Here is a 16,140-nt window from a genome sequence, read left to right as displayed (position 1 = left end):
GCAACATTCTGTGCAGAATCCCAAAGAGTAGCAAGATTCCAGAATCCCAAACACTACTACTACTACTTATCATTTCTATAGCGCTACTAGACGTACGCAGCACTGTACACTTGAACATGAGGAGACAGTCCCTGCTCGACAGAGCTTACAATCTAATTAGGACAGACAGACAAAACAAACAAGAGATAAGGGAATATTAAAGTGAGGATGATAAAATAAGGGTTCTGAACAAAGTGAATAAGGGTTAGGAGTTAAAAGCAGCATCAAAAAGGTGGGCTTTTAGCTTAGATTTGAAGACAGCCAGAGATGGAGCTTGACGTACCTGCTCAGGAAGTCTATTCTAGGCATATGGTGCAGCAAGGTAAAAGGAACGGAGTCTGGAGTTAGCGGTGGAGGAGAAGGGTGCAGATAAGAGAGATTTACCCAGTGAACGGAGTTCCCGGGGAGGAAGGTAGGGAGAGATGAGAGTGGAGAAGTACTGAGGAGCTGCAGAGTGAATGCACTTATAGGTCAATAAGCGGAGTTTGAACTGTATACCGAAACGGATAGGAAGCCAGTGAAGTGACTTGAGGAGAGGGTTAATATGAGCATAACAACATTGGTGGAATATTAGTCGTGCAGCAGAATTTTGAACAGATTGAAGAGGAGAGAGATGGATAAGTGGGAGACCTGTGAGAAGCAAGTTGCAATAGTCTAAGCGAGAGGTGATAAGAGTGTGGATGAGGGTTCTGGTATGTGCTCAGAAAGGAAAGGGTGAACTTTGGTGATATTATAGAGAAAGAAATGACAGGTTTTAGCAGTCTGCTGAATATGTGCAGAGAGGGAGGAATCAATGATGACCCCAAGGTTACGAGCTGATGAGACAGGAAGGATGCGAGTGTTATCCACAGAAATAGAGAATGGGGGAAGAGGAGAGGTTGGTTTAGGTGGAAAGATAAGAAGCTCAGTCTTGGTCATGTTTTGAAGCTCTGCTTCAAACTGTTTGCATAATGTGCAGCGGAACTGGGCTCTGTGTCTCGTGTATGGTTAGGAAGTAGAATTAAAGCTTCCAACTTGCACCCCCTTTAAGCCATCCATTGCAGCTCTTTATGAACAGATGGTGGCATTATGCAGTTTAATACTCGGGTAAGAACTTCATGGCTTTGAGTAAAATATGATCAGATATATATTTAGCTTGCTTATTCTGACATTTACTGGGAGGATTCACTTATCATTTTATAACGTACAGTACAGTAATTCCAGAAATGTTCCTATTGGCATTGATGCTGCTTTTGTCACTTGCTAGGCAAGAAGAAAACAGGAAGAGATTTATGTTGGCAGTGCATACTTGTATGAGGGCTATTGGCATTTTTTTAAATTTTATTTTATATATTTATATTCTGCCTTCAACCTTGTGCAGATCACATCAAAACATTAATAACAGCAGCAAAGTTACATAAAGCAAAAACACCATACAATGATTATAGCTACAAAAGCTTTCCGCAGGCATATATTGCCCGGCAGTAGGGATCAATTCTAATATTACTAGTGTGAAAGGCCCGTTTCAGAGAGGAATGAAACGGGCGCTAGCACCGCTTCCCCCCCCCCCCCCCCCCATGTCTGCGAGTGTGTTTGAGTGACTGTGTGACACATAGAGAGTGAATGTGATACAGTGTGAGACATAGAGGCATATTTTCAAAGCACTTTGGGAGGCTAAGTTCCATAGGTTTCTATGGAACTTTGGGAGGCTAAGTGCTTTGAAAATGAGCCTGATAGTGTGAGAGAGGAAGACACTGTGAGAGTGTGTGTGTGACAGATACCTATCCCCTCAGGACCCCCTCCCCCCTCTCAGGTCTCAGGACCCCCTCCCCCTCTGTGTTCCCCTCCCCTCCCTTGTGGTCTCAGGACCCCCCTGCCTCTCCTCCCCTCTGCGTGGTTGGCAGCACCGTGTGTGTTGGTGTGTGTGTGTGTGAGAGAGAGATTGAGTCTGGGTGTGAGTGTGTCTGTGAGAGTGAATGTGTGTGTGTTTGTTATCTGTCCCCTGCCCCCCTCCATCCACCCAGCTATTCTCCTGTCTCCCCTGCACCCCCTCCAGCTGCCCAGTGATTCTCCTCTGTCCCCTGCCCCCCCTTTTGCCATCCATCGATTCTCCTGTCCCCTGCAGAGTGAACGTGTAGAAAGAGTGTTGTTGGCTTCTGAAAGTGGCAAGCCTGTCTGAGTCCTGCACTTTATTTTTAACTGGCAGCAGCAGTCTGGAAAATAGGTGATACAGAAGAGGTCAGTTGTCAAGAAAAGCATCAAGTAACTCCCATTTCTCTGTACACCAGTTTTACGATTTCCACTGGCAAGGGCTATTTAATGCTAGTTCTCCGGGGAAGGGAGAGAATAAGCTGAGAGAGGCAGAGATGCAAGTCCCTGGTGTTGCTTTAAATGTAAAGGGAGGGAGGGAGCGGTTGACTTTCCCTGCACTCATTTTCTCTGACACAGCCATGCTCTGAGGATACAGCTGGGGAGGGGGGGGGGAGGAGGGGAGCAACCCGGGCAGCAGAGTCAGCAGGAGAGGAGCGTGTTTCCCTACTCCTTAGTCCTGCCTGTGATTCGTGAAACCGGATATCTACCACCCTGCAAAACAGAAGTGAGGCTTCATTAGAACGTTGGTGGTGCCTTTTATATATATAGATAAAAGGTGGCACATTGCACAACATGCAAAGTGGGAAATTAAATCGCCAACAGTAGCTAGAACATCAAAAGGGCCGGGTAAGCAGCAAAGCCTTGCATTTTTTTCGCTCGACGTCCCAAATATCCAAGAGAAGTCTCAACTTGCTAGGGAGCCTCTTCCACATATAGGGCCAGATTCTACATATGCCGATAATGCCTAAAAAATCTACACGGTAAACATTTCTGCCTAAGCGTATTCTATAAGCGACGCCTAGGTTTAGGCACAGTATATAGAATACGCTTAGTTGATATCCCAGTGCTTAAAACTGCACACGTCCATTTACACCAACGAAAACATGGTGTAAATCCCTGCGTGTAGATTTACGCGCACTGGGCCATATTCTATAACGCGTGTAAATTTCGGAATGCCCACGAAATGCCCATGTGCCTTCCCATAGCCACACATTTTTTGAACTGCACGCTTTAGAATCCGCTTAATGAGTTATGTGCGTAAATTCTTCCCAATTGCTTGTTAAGGGCTATTAAATATGCTGATTGGCTTGTTAAGCCAATTAAGTTACATGCGTTGTTATATGCGTGGATTTCTGCGCGGATCTCTGGGTGCGCTATATAGCATCCGACAGATATGGACTAACCAGAGACATCTGTAATAAAGTGGTAATGATAAGATGCTGAGTCCTTTCTGACCTGAGAGATCTACTATTTTAAAGACGGACAATAAATAAAATAAAGTTATTTGGATTTGGCTCATTCCATTTTTCCAGCTGTAGTTCAATGCAAGTTATATTTATATACATTTAGGTATTTCCCTATCCCTGGAAGGTTTACAATCTAACCTCCCCCTTTGTTTACAGAGCCGCACTAGCAACTGCTGGTGCGCTAATGCCGACACAGCCCATTCACGTTGAATGGGCTGTGTCGGCATTGCCGTGTGGCTTTGTATACTGGGGGGGGGGATACGTTTGTACCTGAGGCAATGGGGGGTTAAGCGACTTGCCTAGGTCACAAGGAGCCACAGTGGGATTTGAGCTAGGTGCCGCAAAATGCCTAGCCACCTGCCTGGGGTTATCCCGTGGCCACTTAGAGGGTCTATCCCCAGCACGGCCCAGGTCCGCCTGCATCTGCCACTTGTGCTCTACTCTAACACCCTCCTCCCACAAACTAGGTCACAACCACCTCTGTAACCAGTGATTTCTAGGTTACAGGGGCCACACTCCCAGCGGTCCCACAGTTCCCAGAAAGCACTCTCATACCCAACACACAAACCACCTGGATTCTTTATTAGTCCAGACAGGCAGAACGAACTTGGCAAGCAGTAGCAAGTACCTGAAAAATGGATCAATTAGAAAACTAACTAAAACAGTTAGGAGTGGAGGAGTGGCCTAGTGGTTAGGGTGGTGGACTTTGGTCCTGGGGAACTAAGGAACTGATTCCCACTTCAGGCACAGGCAGCTCCTTGTGACTCTGGGCAAGTCACTTAACCCTCCATTGCCCCATGTAAGCCACATTGAGCCTGCCATGGGTGGGAAAGCGCGGGGTACAAATGTAACAAAAATAAAATAGATACTATTGGAGATTCTACATGGAATGTTGCTATTCCACTAGCAACATTCCATGTAGAAGGCTGCGCAGGCTTCTGTTTCTGTGAGTCTGACGTCCTGCACGTACGTGCAGGACGTCAGACTCACAGAAGCAGAAGCCTACTTTGGTCCTGAGGAACTGAGTTCGATTCCCACTTCAGACACAGGCAGCTCCTTGTGACTCTGGGCAAGTCACTTAACCCTCCATTGCCCCATGTAAGCCGCATTGAGCCTGCCATGAGTGGGAAAGCGCAGGGTACAAATGTAACAAAAATAAAATAGATACTATTGGAGATTCTACATGGAATGTTGCTACTATTGGAGATTCTACATGGAATGTTGCTATTCCACTAGCAACATTCGACGTAGAAGGCTGCGCAGGCTTCTGTTTCTGTGAGTCTGACGTCCTGCACGTACGTGCAGGACGTCAGACTCACAGAAGCAGAAGCCTGCGCGGCCAGCCACATTGGTGATCTGCAAGGGCCGACTTCTACATGGAATGTTGCTAGTGGAATAGCAACATTCCATGTAGAATCTCCAATAGTAGCAACAGTGGAGGAGTGGCCTAGTGGTTAGGGTGGTGGACTTTGGTCCTGGGGAACTGAGTTTGATTCCCACTTCAGGCACAGGCAGCTCCTCGTGACTCTGGGCAAGTCACTTAACCCTCCATTGCCCCAGGTACAAATAAGTACCTGTATACAATATGTAAGCCGCATTGAGCCTGCCATGAGTGGGAAAGCGCGGGGTACAAATGTAACAAAAATAAATAAATAAAACATTTGCATACTGCCTAAGCAGTACCTGGGGACATCAGGACATATAATTGTTCATAGAGCCTTAGCAAAGTGATTCTTTTAATTATGTAGCTTGAACACCAAACTTATGACGGACTGTTTCGCATCTGACTGTGAGGAGTAGGGAATTACATTCAGTGTGCATCATGTGGGGAGGTATCTCCATTTTTTACATCAGATCTTTTCATTCAGAATTGTTCAAGAATAACTCATTGACTCCTGACGCAGGCGCTGTGCGTCGAAACACGGCCCGTGTCAGATCATCAATATAAGATTGGTGTTCAAGCTACGTGATGAAAAGGATCTGTGTCCCTAGTTTGAAGGCTCTCGGTGCTTTTTTTAGACTATATCTTTGGCCCTAATCAGGGCCTGGCAAAACAAGAGAGGGCACAGAAGATGAGAGGATAAGGTAGAGGAGAAAATAATAAATTCAATAATTAAGAAAAAAATAGCAAGATCAGCAATTAGCGTGAGATACATATTTCTGAAACAAGGTTACGAACCCTTTCCTCTCCTCGTTCCCCATCATCCCTGAAACACTTGTACCTTTAATCGACCACAATATCATCTTGCATATGGTTCTCTACCGGACTAGGCGAATGTACCTTGAATCGACCACAATAGCACCTTTTATTTGTGTCTTTACCGGAGATGGTGAACGCCATTATGGTACTATGTAAGCCACATTGAGCCTGCAAATAGGTGGGAAAATGTGGGATACAAATGCGACAAATAATAATATAATCAGTGATCAGCATAAAAAGGTAACAGTTGGTCTAGAATGTAGATGTGAAATGGGAAAACGTGAATATGATCATGTAATCCCTTTATTATGGCAGAATTATTATGGTAGAATTAGTTTTAAAATCGTGCGCTTACTACATAAATGTTGCTATAGGAGTATTCTTCAATACCTGGCTAAACGTCTGGTTCTTTATCAACAAATGCGCATCTTTCACATATCCCAGGTGGGATTGTTCAAGATCGGTTAAACTTCAGCTAGATAATGCTTTTCATTAAATTGATCCCTCATCTATTGAACACTTTCCCATTGGTGATTAGTGAAGAATCAAATGACCTTCATTTATTACTGAAATTTATGCCTGAAAAGTGGTTTTTATTTTTCATTTTATTGTATATTTTTGATGCAACTTGTTTGCTAAAGGTGGACTATCAAATTATAATAAAATCAAATATCTACCTCAAAAAGGAAGAACGCTCTCATTCTCTCTCTGGCGGGGAACACACTGAACATATATCATGTGACTGAAATACCATACTGTGATTTATATCCTTTTTTTTTTCCTTTTACTTTAGAAAATCTTTTTATGATAAAATGCAAATTCCTTCTCCATCCCTTAGATGTAAAATTTACTCATCAGAGGGAGAAATGCACTTCCCCTCCTTACCTTCCAATCAATAATTTTTTTATGGAAGAGGGTGGTGGTTTTGTGGTGAGTGAGTCAAGCTGAGTGCTCCTGGCTTTCGAACCAACAGTGACTGGATATAATTAATAGATAATACGCAACCTTTACGATATCTATCAACTTATTGCAACAAATATGACCTTTAAATATGGTTCCTAATTTTTTTTAACTTTTTTTTTTTTTTTTAAACATGCCCCTTATATCAGCCTAAAGAAACAGCGGCTGCCGGAAATTCATAACTACAGCCACCTGTAGAAGTGGAAGTAGAATGGATTTTTTTTTTTTCAGATGATAAAGGAAGCTGGTTAGAGAAATATATGCCATTCTTGCAGTGGTACTATCTTCAGAGGTAACGAAGATGGTAATGGTAAATCGGTTTTCTATCCCGCTATTATCTCGCAGTTCTAAGCGGGTTACAATTTTAAGGAAGCCAGTTTCATTTAACTGGGAAGAAGAGGGTATAAAGACAGAGTTGAACTTGCCAAGTAAAAAAAAAACCACCACCCTCTTCCATAAAAAAATTATTGATTGGAAGGTAAGGAGGGGAAGTGCATTTCTCTCTCTGATGAGTAAATTTTACATCTAAGGGATGCAGAAGGAATTTGCATTTTATCATAAAAAGATTTTCTAAAGTAAAAGGAAAAAAAAAGGATATAAATCACAGTATGGTATTTCAGTCATATGATATATGTTCAGTGTGTTCCCCGCCAGAGAGAGAATGAGAGCGTTCTTCCTTTTTGAGGTAGATATTTGATTTTATTATAATTTGATAGTCCACCTTTAGCAAACAAGTTGCATCAAAAATATACAATAAAATGAAAAATAAAAACCACTTTTCAGGCATAAATTTCAGTAATAAATGAAGGTCATTTGATTCTTCACTAATCACCAATGGGAAAGTGTTCAATAGATGAGGGATCAATTTAATGAAAAGCATTATCTAGCTGAAGTTTAACCGATCTTGAACAATCCCACCTGGGATATGTGAAAGATGCGCATTTACTACTACTACTACTACTATTTAGCATTTCTATAGCGCTACAAGGCATACGCAGCACTGTACAAACATAGAAGAAAGACAGTCCCTGCTCAAAGAGCTTACAATCTAATAGACAAAAAATAAATAAAGTAAGCAAATCAAATCAATTAATGTGAACGGGAAGGAAGAGAGGAGGGTAGGTGGAGGCGAGTGGTTACAAGTGGTTACGAGTCAAAAAGCAATGTTAAAGAGGTGGGCTTTCAGTCTAGATTTAAAGGTGGCCAAGGATGGGGCAAGACGTAGGGGCTCAGGAAGTTTATTCCAGGCGTAGGGTGCAGCGAGACAGAAGGCGCGAAGTCTGGAGTTGGCAGTAGTGGAGAAGGGAACAGATAAGAAGGATTTATCCATGGAGCGGAGTGCACGGGAAGGGGTGTAGGGAAGGACGAGTGTGGAGAGATACTGGGGAGCAGCAGAGTGAGTACATTTATAGGTTAGTAGAAGAAGTTTGAACAGGATGTGAAAATGGATAGGGAGCCAGTGAAGGGTCTTGAGGAGAGGGGTAGTATGAGTAAAGCGACCCTGGCGGAAGATGAGACGGGCAGCAGAGTTTTGAACCGACTGGAGAGGGGAGAGGTGACTAAGTGGGAGGCCAGCAAGAAGCAGATTGCAGTAGTCTAAACGAGAGGTGACAGGGGTGTGGATTTGTTGATAAAGAACCAGACGTTTAGCCAGGTATTGAAGAATACTCCTATAGCAACATTTATGTAGTAAGCGCACGATTTTAAAACTAATTCTACCATAATAATTCTGCCATAATAAAGGGATTACATGATCATATTCACGTTTTCCCATTTCACATCTACATTCTAGACCAACTGTTACCTTTTTATGCTGATCACTGATTATATTATTATTTGTCGCATTTGTATCCCACATTTTCCCACCTACAGTGGTGGAAATAAGTATTTGATCCCTTGCTGATTTTGTAAGTTTGCCCACTGACAAAGACATGAGCAGCCCATAATTGAAGGGTAGGTTATTGGTAACAGTGAGAGATAGCACATCACAAATTAAATCCGGAAAATCACATTGTGGAAAGTATATGAATTTATTTGCATTCTGCAGAGGGAAATAAGTATTTGATCCCCCACCAACCAGTAAGAGATCTGGCCCCTACAGACCAGGTAGATGCTCCAAATCAACTCGTTACCTGCATGACAGACAGCTGTCGGCAATGGTCACCTGTATGAAAGACACCTGTCCACAGACTCAGTGAATCAGTCAGACTCTAACCTCTACAAAATGGCCAAGAGCAAGGAGCTGTCTAAGGATGTCAGGGACAAGATCATACACCTGCACAAGGCTGGAATGGGCTACAAAACCATCAGTAAGACGCTGGGCGAGAAGGAGACAACTGTTGGTGCCATAGTAAGAAAATGGAAGAAGTACAAAATGACTGTCAATCGACAAAGATCTGGGGCTCCACGCAAAATCTCACCTCGTGGGGTATCCTTGATCATGAGGAAGGTTAGAAATCAGCCTACAACTACAAGGGGGGAACTTGTCAATGATCTCAAGGCAGCTGGGACCACTGTCACCACGAAAACCATTGGTAACACATTACGACATAACGGATTGCAATCCTGCAGTGCCCGCAAGGTCCCCCTGCTCTGGAAGGCACATGTGACGGCCCGTCTGAAGTTTGCCAGTGAACACCTGGATGATGCCGAGAGTGATTGGGAGAAGGTGCTGTGGTCAGATGAGACAAAAATTGAGCTCTTTGGCATGAACTCAACTCGCCGTGTTTGGAGGAAGAGAAATGCTGCCTATGACCCAAAGAACACCGTCCCCACTGTCAAGCATGGAGGTGGAAATGTTATGTTTTGGGGGTGTTTCTCTGCTAAGGGCACAGGACTACTTCACCGCATCAATGGGAGAATGGATGGGGCCATGTACCGTACAATTCTGAGTGACAACCTCCTTCCCTCCGCCAGGGCCTTAAAAATGGGTCGTGGCTGGGTCTTCCAGCACGACAATGACCCAAAACATACAGCCAAGGCAACAAAGGAGTGGCTCAGGAAGAAGCACATTAGGGTCATGGAGTGGCCTAGCCAGTCACCAGACCTTAATCCCATTGAAAACTTATGGAGGGAGCTGAAGCTGCGAGTTGCCAAGCGACAGCCCAGAACTCTTAATGATTTAGAGATGATCTGCAAAGAGGAGTGGACCAAAATTCCTCCTGACATGTGTGCAAACCTCATCATCAACTACAGAAGACGTCTGACCGCTGTGCTTGCCAACAAGGGTTTTGCCACCAAGTATTAGGTCTTGTTTGCCAGAGGGATTAAATACTTATTTCCCTCTGCAGAATGCAAATAAATTCATATACTTTCCACAATGTGATTTTCCGGATTTAATTTGTGATGTGCTATCTCTCACTGTTACCAATAACCTACCCTTCAATTATGGGCTGCTCATGTCTTTGTCAGTGGGCAAACTTACAAAATCAGCAAGGGATCAAATACTTATTTCCACCACTGTATTTGCAGGCTCAATGTGGCTTACGTAGTACCATAATGCCGTTCGCCATCTCCAGTAAAGACACAAATAAAAGGTGCTCTTGTGGTCGATTCAAGGTACATGTGTTTCAGGGATGATGGGGAACGAGGAGAGGAAAGGGTTCGTAACCTTGTTTCAGAAATATGTATCTCACGCTAATTGCTGATCTTGCTATTTTTTTCTTAATTATTGAATTTATTATTATTTATACCCATTCTTCCCAGTTAAATGAAACTGGCTTCTTTAAAATTGTAACCCACTTAGAACTGCGAGGTAATAGCGGGATAGAAAACCGATTTACCATTACAATCCTCGTTACCTCTGAAGATAGTACCACTGCAAGAATGGCATATATTTCTCTAACCAGCTTCCTTTTTTATCATCTGAAAAAAGAAATCCATTCTACTTCCACTTCTACAGGTGGCTATAGTTATGAATTTCCGGCAGCCGCTGTTTCTTTAGGCTGATATAAGGGGCATGTTTTAAAAAAAAAAAAAAAGTTAAAAAAAATTAGGAACCATATTTAAAGGTCATATTTGTTGCAATAAGTTGATAGATATCGTAAAGGTTGCGTATTATCTATTAATTATATCCAGTCACTGTTGGTTCTAAAGCCAGGAGCACTCAGCTTGACTCACTCACCGCACAGCACTGTTAACTGATAAGAGTTAGCCCTCAGGGGAAACATTGACTTCTAAATTAATTCAACCACTTGCTATTTGTGGAATGCTGACTTTACAACCTGTTCTCCCAGCAAGGTTAGGATCACATTAAAAAATGAACTGTTTCTGAATGAAATCCATCTGGCTGGAGCCTTTGGCATTTGTATCGTAATTGAACTAGTATGTTGAAAAAAAAAAAAGAAAAAGAAAATTCCAGATAGAGATTAACAGGGGAAAAAAATGTAATTCCTTACCTGCTGTTGCTGTGAATTTGAGCATCGTCAGAAGGTCTTCAAATTGGAGCATTTCAAAACATACCAGAAATAAAAGTTTCAAAAGGTTTACTGGAGACGAGTGTGTGTGACCTCCATTCAGTGAGGGCATCACCAGGACAAGAGGTTAAAAAAAAAAAAAAAAGCCACCTTTGTCTAGCTGCACATGGGTGGGAGCTGCCGCCAGAGGCTTTTATTCACCATGTGTGACACTCAAATGTATTTTATTTATTTATTGCATTTGTATCCCACATTATCCCTCCTCTTTGCAGGCTCAGTGTGGCTTACAGTTCATTATGGATGATGGAAATAGAAGAGAATATACATTAGGTTTTACAGAGGGTTTTGGGTTACATGGTAGTGAAATACATGATAGTGTTAGAGCAAAAGACATTATAGAACATTTCTGGATATGTTAAAGATTGTACAGTTACACATGTTGATCTTTGTGATATATCTTGTCAAAGAGATAGGTTTTCAATAGTTTGCGGAAATTAGTCAATTCATGGACCGATTTCAGGTTACGTGGTAGCGCGTTCCAGAGCTGCGTGCTCATAAAGGAAAAGGTAGATGAGTGCATTAATTTGTATTTCAGTCCTTTACACTTGGGGGGATGAAGATTGAGGAATGTGCAAGAAGAATTTTTTGCGTTCCTGGGTGGTAGGTCTATTAGGTCTGACATGTAGGCTGGGGCGTCACCATGGATGATTTTATGGACTAGGGTACAAAGTTTGAACGTGATGCGTTCTTTGAGTGGGAGCCAGTGTAGTTTTTCTCGTAGGGGTTTTGCACTTTTGTATTTTGATTTGCCGAATATTAGTCTGGCTGCCGTGTTCTGGGCTGTTTGGAGTTTTGTAAGTATTTGCTCTTTGCAGCCGGCGTAGAGTGAGTTACAATAGTCCAGATGACTGAGTACCAATGATTGCATCAGGTTGCGGAACACATTCCTTGGAAAAAATGGTTTGACTCGTTTTAGTTTCCACATTGAATGGAACATCTTTTTAGTTATGTTTTTCTCATGATTCTCAAGTGTTAGGTGTCGGTCCATGGTGACTCCAAGAATTTTTAGGGTATCCGAAATTGGTGGACTTAGTTTAGGTGTGTTGATGGTGGTAAATTTATTCTTATTGTATTGTGAGGTGAGTACTAGGCATTGGGTTTTTTCTGCATTAAGTTTCAGTTGAAATGCATCTGCCCAGGAATTCATAATATGTAGGCTTCGGTTGATTTCATTGGAGATTTCTCTTAGATCTTGTTTAAATGGGATAAAGATCGTTACATCATTGGCGTATATATGTGGGTTTAGATAATGCAGTATCCAAAATGGTGTCCAATTAAAGTAAACAAATACCAGGCTAAATATGAGGCACCTATAATTCACATATGTTCCGACATCAAAACATGTAATTTTTAAGGAGAAAAGGAGACCTCGGACATCCTTGGGGAACAACCCATGGACATGACCAGCCTCACATGTATCGTGCTGGTTCATGAATTTCTTTCATCTGTCTCCATAAAACTCCTTTTTTTTAAAAAAAGATATGTGCAAAAACTTTTAATTGTGCTTCAATCTGGTGATTTAACTAAGATATTCAAGAAAATATAATAATGACCAAAAACATTTAACAGTGTCCATTGATACGGCACTTAACATAAGTTCGACGGGGCCACTGTTTCACCCAATGTGGCTTCTTCAGGAACTCGTGCTGTTTTAATGAAGATTCATTCGAGATAGCAGGTTTTTTTTCAGATTCAAAAAAGTTCTCCTTTTAAGATGGCGCCACATCAGGTGAAATGGTGGCCCCATCAAACTTATGTTAAGTGCTGAATCAATGGATATTTTTTGGAAAACAAAAGGCGTTTTATGGAGACCGATGAAAGAAATTCATGAACCAGCATGATACATGTGAGGCTGGCCATGTCCATGGGTTGTTCCCTAAGGATGTCCAAGGTCTCCTTTTCTCCTTAAAAATGACAAGTTGTGACGTTGGAACATATGTGAATTATAGGTGCCTCATTATTCACCTGTCAGGAAGAAGAGACGCCGACAGTTGGGCTGGAGAGAGGGATGGGCGGATGCTGGTTCTGGCTAGGCTGGAGCTGGAGACAAGAAGTGTACACTGGGATCTGGCTGCAAGGATATGGAGTATTGGAAGGAAACACCCCTCCCTGCCCTTCACATCTATCCCCCCCACCCTAGTCATGGTTCCCAAAGAGGCCTTTGGCCAAAGTGCTTGTCCAACCTTGCCTAGAGTAATTAAGAACTTTCTGCGTCTTTCCCTGAAAATATGTAACATCTATTCTATAGAAGTAATGTACAACAAAAATAGCTTGCCGTCTGTTAATATAGAGCACTTGATTTTCAAGCTTATCTGCAAAAAAGACAAGAAATTGTTCACAGGAACCAGAAATTCGTAGGCCACAAATGATCTTCATCAACTTTAATGTGGTTCGCCATATTTAACATAGTCTAAAATTATTTATAAAGATTAACAAATATGAACATACACAATTCCTCCTTATATAATCTGAACTGTCCTATTATATCTGCTTGTTATATTACTATCATGTTTTTTTTAATTATTATATTACCCAATATTCTTCTGTACCACAAAATGTAGATTTTCTAATCATATTTCCACCATTCATGATGTGTTGTAAGCCACATTGAGCCTGCAAAGAGGTGGGATACAAATGCAATAAATAAATAAATAAGGGCAAACAGAAGCCACTGAACTGGTTAATGATTTTAAGTTTACGTTGGAATGTTGCCACAGGTTTTTAATGACATAAGTACATAAGTAGTGCCATACTGGGAAAGACCAAAGGTCCATCTAGCCCAGCATCCTGTCACCGACAGTGGCCAATCCAGGTCAAGGGCACCTGGCACGCTCCCTAAACGTAAAAACATTCCAGACAAGTTATACCTAAAAATGCGGAATTTTTCCAAGTCCATTTAATAGCGGTCTATGGACTTGTCCTTTAGGAATCTATCTAACCCCTTTTTAAACTCCGTCAAGCTAACCGCCCGTACCTTTCATTTGATATTAATTTTTTTTCTTTTAAGTTCTAAGTTCAATATTTTTTATTTATTTTTTTTTTTTAACATTTGTACCCCACGCTTTCCCACTCATGGCAGGCTCAATGTGGCAGGCAATGGAGGGTTAAGTGACTTGCCCAGAGTCACAAGGAGCTGCCTCTGCTGGGAATCGAACTCAGTTCCTCAGGACCAAAGTCCACCACCCTAACCACTAGGCCACTCCTCCACTGTTGCTACTATTTGAGATTCTACATGGAATGTTGCTATTCCACTAGCAACATTCCATGTAGAAGTCGGCTCTTGCAGATCACCAATGTGGCCGCGCAGGCTTCTGCTTCTGTGAGTCTGACGTCCTGCACGTATGTGCAGGACGTCAGACTCACAGAAACAGAAGCCTGCGCAGCCTTCTACGTGGAATGTTGCTAGTGGAATAGCAACATTCCATGTAGAATCTCCAATAGTAGCAACATTCCATGTAGAATCTCCAATAGTATCTATTTTATTTTTGTTACATTTGTACCCTGCGCTTTCCCACTTATGGCAGGCTCAATGTGGCTTACATGGGGCAATGGAGGGTTAAGTGATTTGCCCAGTCACAAGGAGCTGCCTGTGCCTGAAGTGGGAATCAAACTCAGTCCCTCAGTTCCTCAGGACCAAAGTCCACCACCCTAACCACTAGGCCACTCCTCCACTGTTGCTACTATTTGAGATTCTACATGGAATGTTGCTATTCCACTAGCAACATTCCATGTAGAAGTCGGCCCTTGCAGATCACCAATGTGGCCGCGCAGGCTTCTACATGGAATGTTGCTAGTGGAATAGCAACATTCCATGTAGAATCTCCAATAGTATCTATTTTATTTTTGTTACATTTGTACCCCGCGCTTTCCCACTCATGGCAGGCTCAATGCGGCATACATGGGGCAATGAAGGGTTAAGTGACTTGCTCAGAGTCACAAGGAGCTGCCTGTGCTGGGAATCGAACTCAGTTCCTCAGGACCAAAGTCCACCACCCTAACCACTAGGCCACTCCTCCACTGTTGCTACTATTTGAGATTCTACATGGAATGTTGCTGTTCCACTAGCAACATTCCATGTAGAAGTCGGCTCTTGCAGATCACCAATGTGGCCGCGCAGGCTTCTGCTTCTGTGAGTCTGATGTCCTGCAGGACGTCAGACTCACAGAAACAGAAGCCTGCGCAGCCTTCTACGTGGAATGTTGCTAGTGGAATAGCAACATTCCATGTAGAATCTCCAATAGTATCTATTTTATTTTTGTTACATTTGTACCCCGCGCTTTCCCACTCATGACAGGCTCAATGCGGCTTACATGGGGCAATGGAGGGTTAAGTGACTTGCCCAGAGTCACAAGGAGCTGCCTGTGCCTGAAGTGGGAATCCAACTCAGTTCCTCAGGACCAAAGTCCACCACCCTAACCACTAGGCCACTCCTCTAGATTCATACAATATAACAAAAGAAAACAAATAACGGAATCAGCTAGAAATGCAATAAAAGAAGGACAAATCTCAATAATAAACATGAAAGCTAGTGCCTGTTAAAATTAGACCATAAATAACATATTAGAAGGGAGGAGATCAAATTGTAATGGGAGAAATCATGAAGAATACTATATAGCCAAAAGGCCCTAGCAGAACCTCCCCCCCCCCTAAAAATACTCTTAAAGCAATCCAGTGCCACTCAGCTAGATGAAACTGGAGATGAAACCTTCTTAGAAAACAAGAAGAACCTGAATTGTTCAGCAGTAAGAAAAACAAACAAACAAACAAACAAACCAAAAAGGCAAAAGAACCCCCCAAAGCCAAATACTGAATGAAACATTTACATGAGTATCTTAATAGAAGGCCCCCAAATCCATGACTTGTTTCATTTAAGACTGGATGTACTGTTTAGGACTTGATCTGCCATCATTTACTATCCCCCTGATATTCAGTCGGCAGCGTTTTTTTAAAATGCTGATGGTGACTGGTTAAATTAGCCCCAGATATTCAGTGTCGGCCGCAGCATTGAATATCCAGGGCTAGCTTGCCCGGTCTGGCTGCCGGAGTTTATGCGGATCCTGGCCAGTATTCATCCAATGTCCGCATAAGTTATGTGGTTCCTTGCTGAATATATCAGCCAGGGACCCACATAACTATTGAAAGGCTCTGT

General features: G+C 42.5%; 1 protein-coding gene across 3 annotated transcripts in view; it reads left to right on the top strand.

Moving 5' to 3' along the window:
• NHLRC2 (NHL repeat containing 2) overlaps positions 1-16,140 on the top strand; it is a 211,142-nt gene that overhangs the window by 63,987 nt on the left and 131,015 nt on the right. The gene's annotated exons all lie outside the window — the stretch shown is intronic.

This window comes from Microcaecilia unicolor, chromosome 5, assembly GCF_901765095.1.
Source record: "Microcaecilia unicolor chromosome 5, aMicUni1.1, whole genome shotgun sequence".
Lineage (NCBI taxonomy): Eukaryota > Metazoa > Chordata > Amphibia > Gymnophiona > Siphonopidae > Microcaecilia > Microcaecilia unicolor.
Note: the sequence above shows the minus strand (reverse complement) of the source record. Positions and strands in the feature narration are given on the sequence as shown.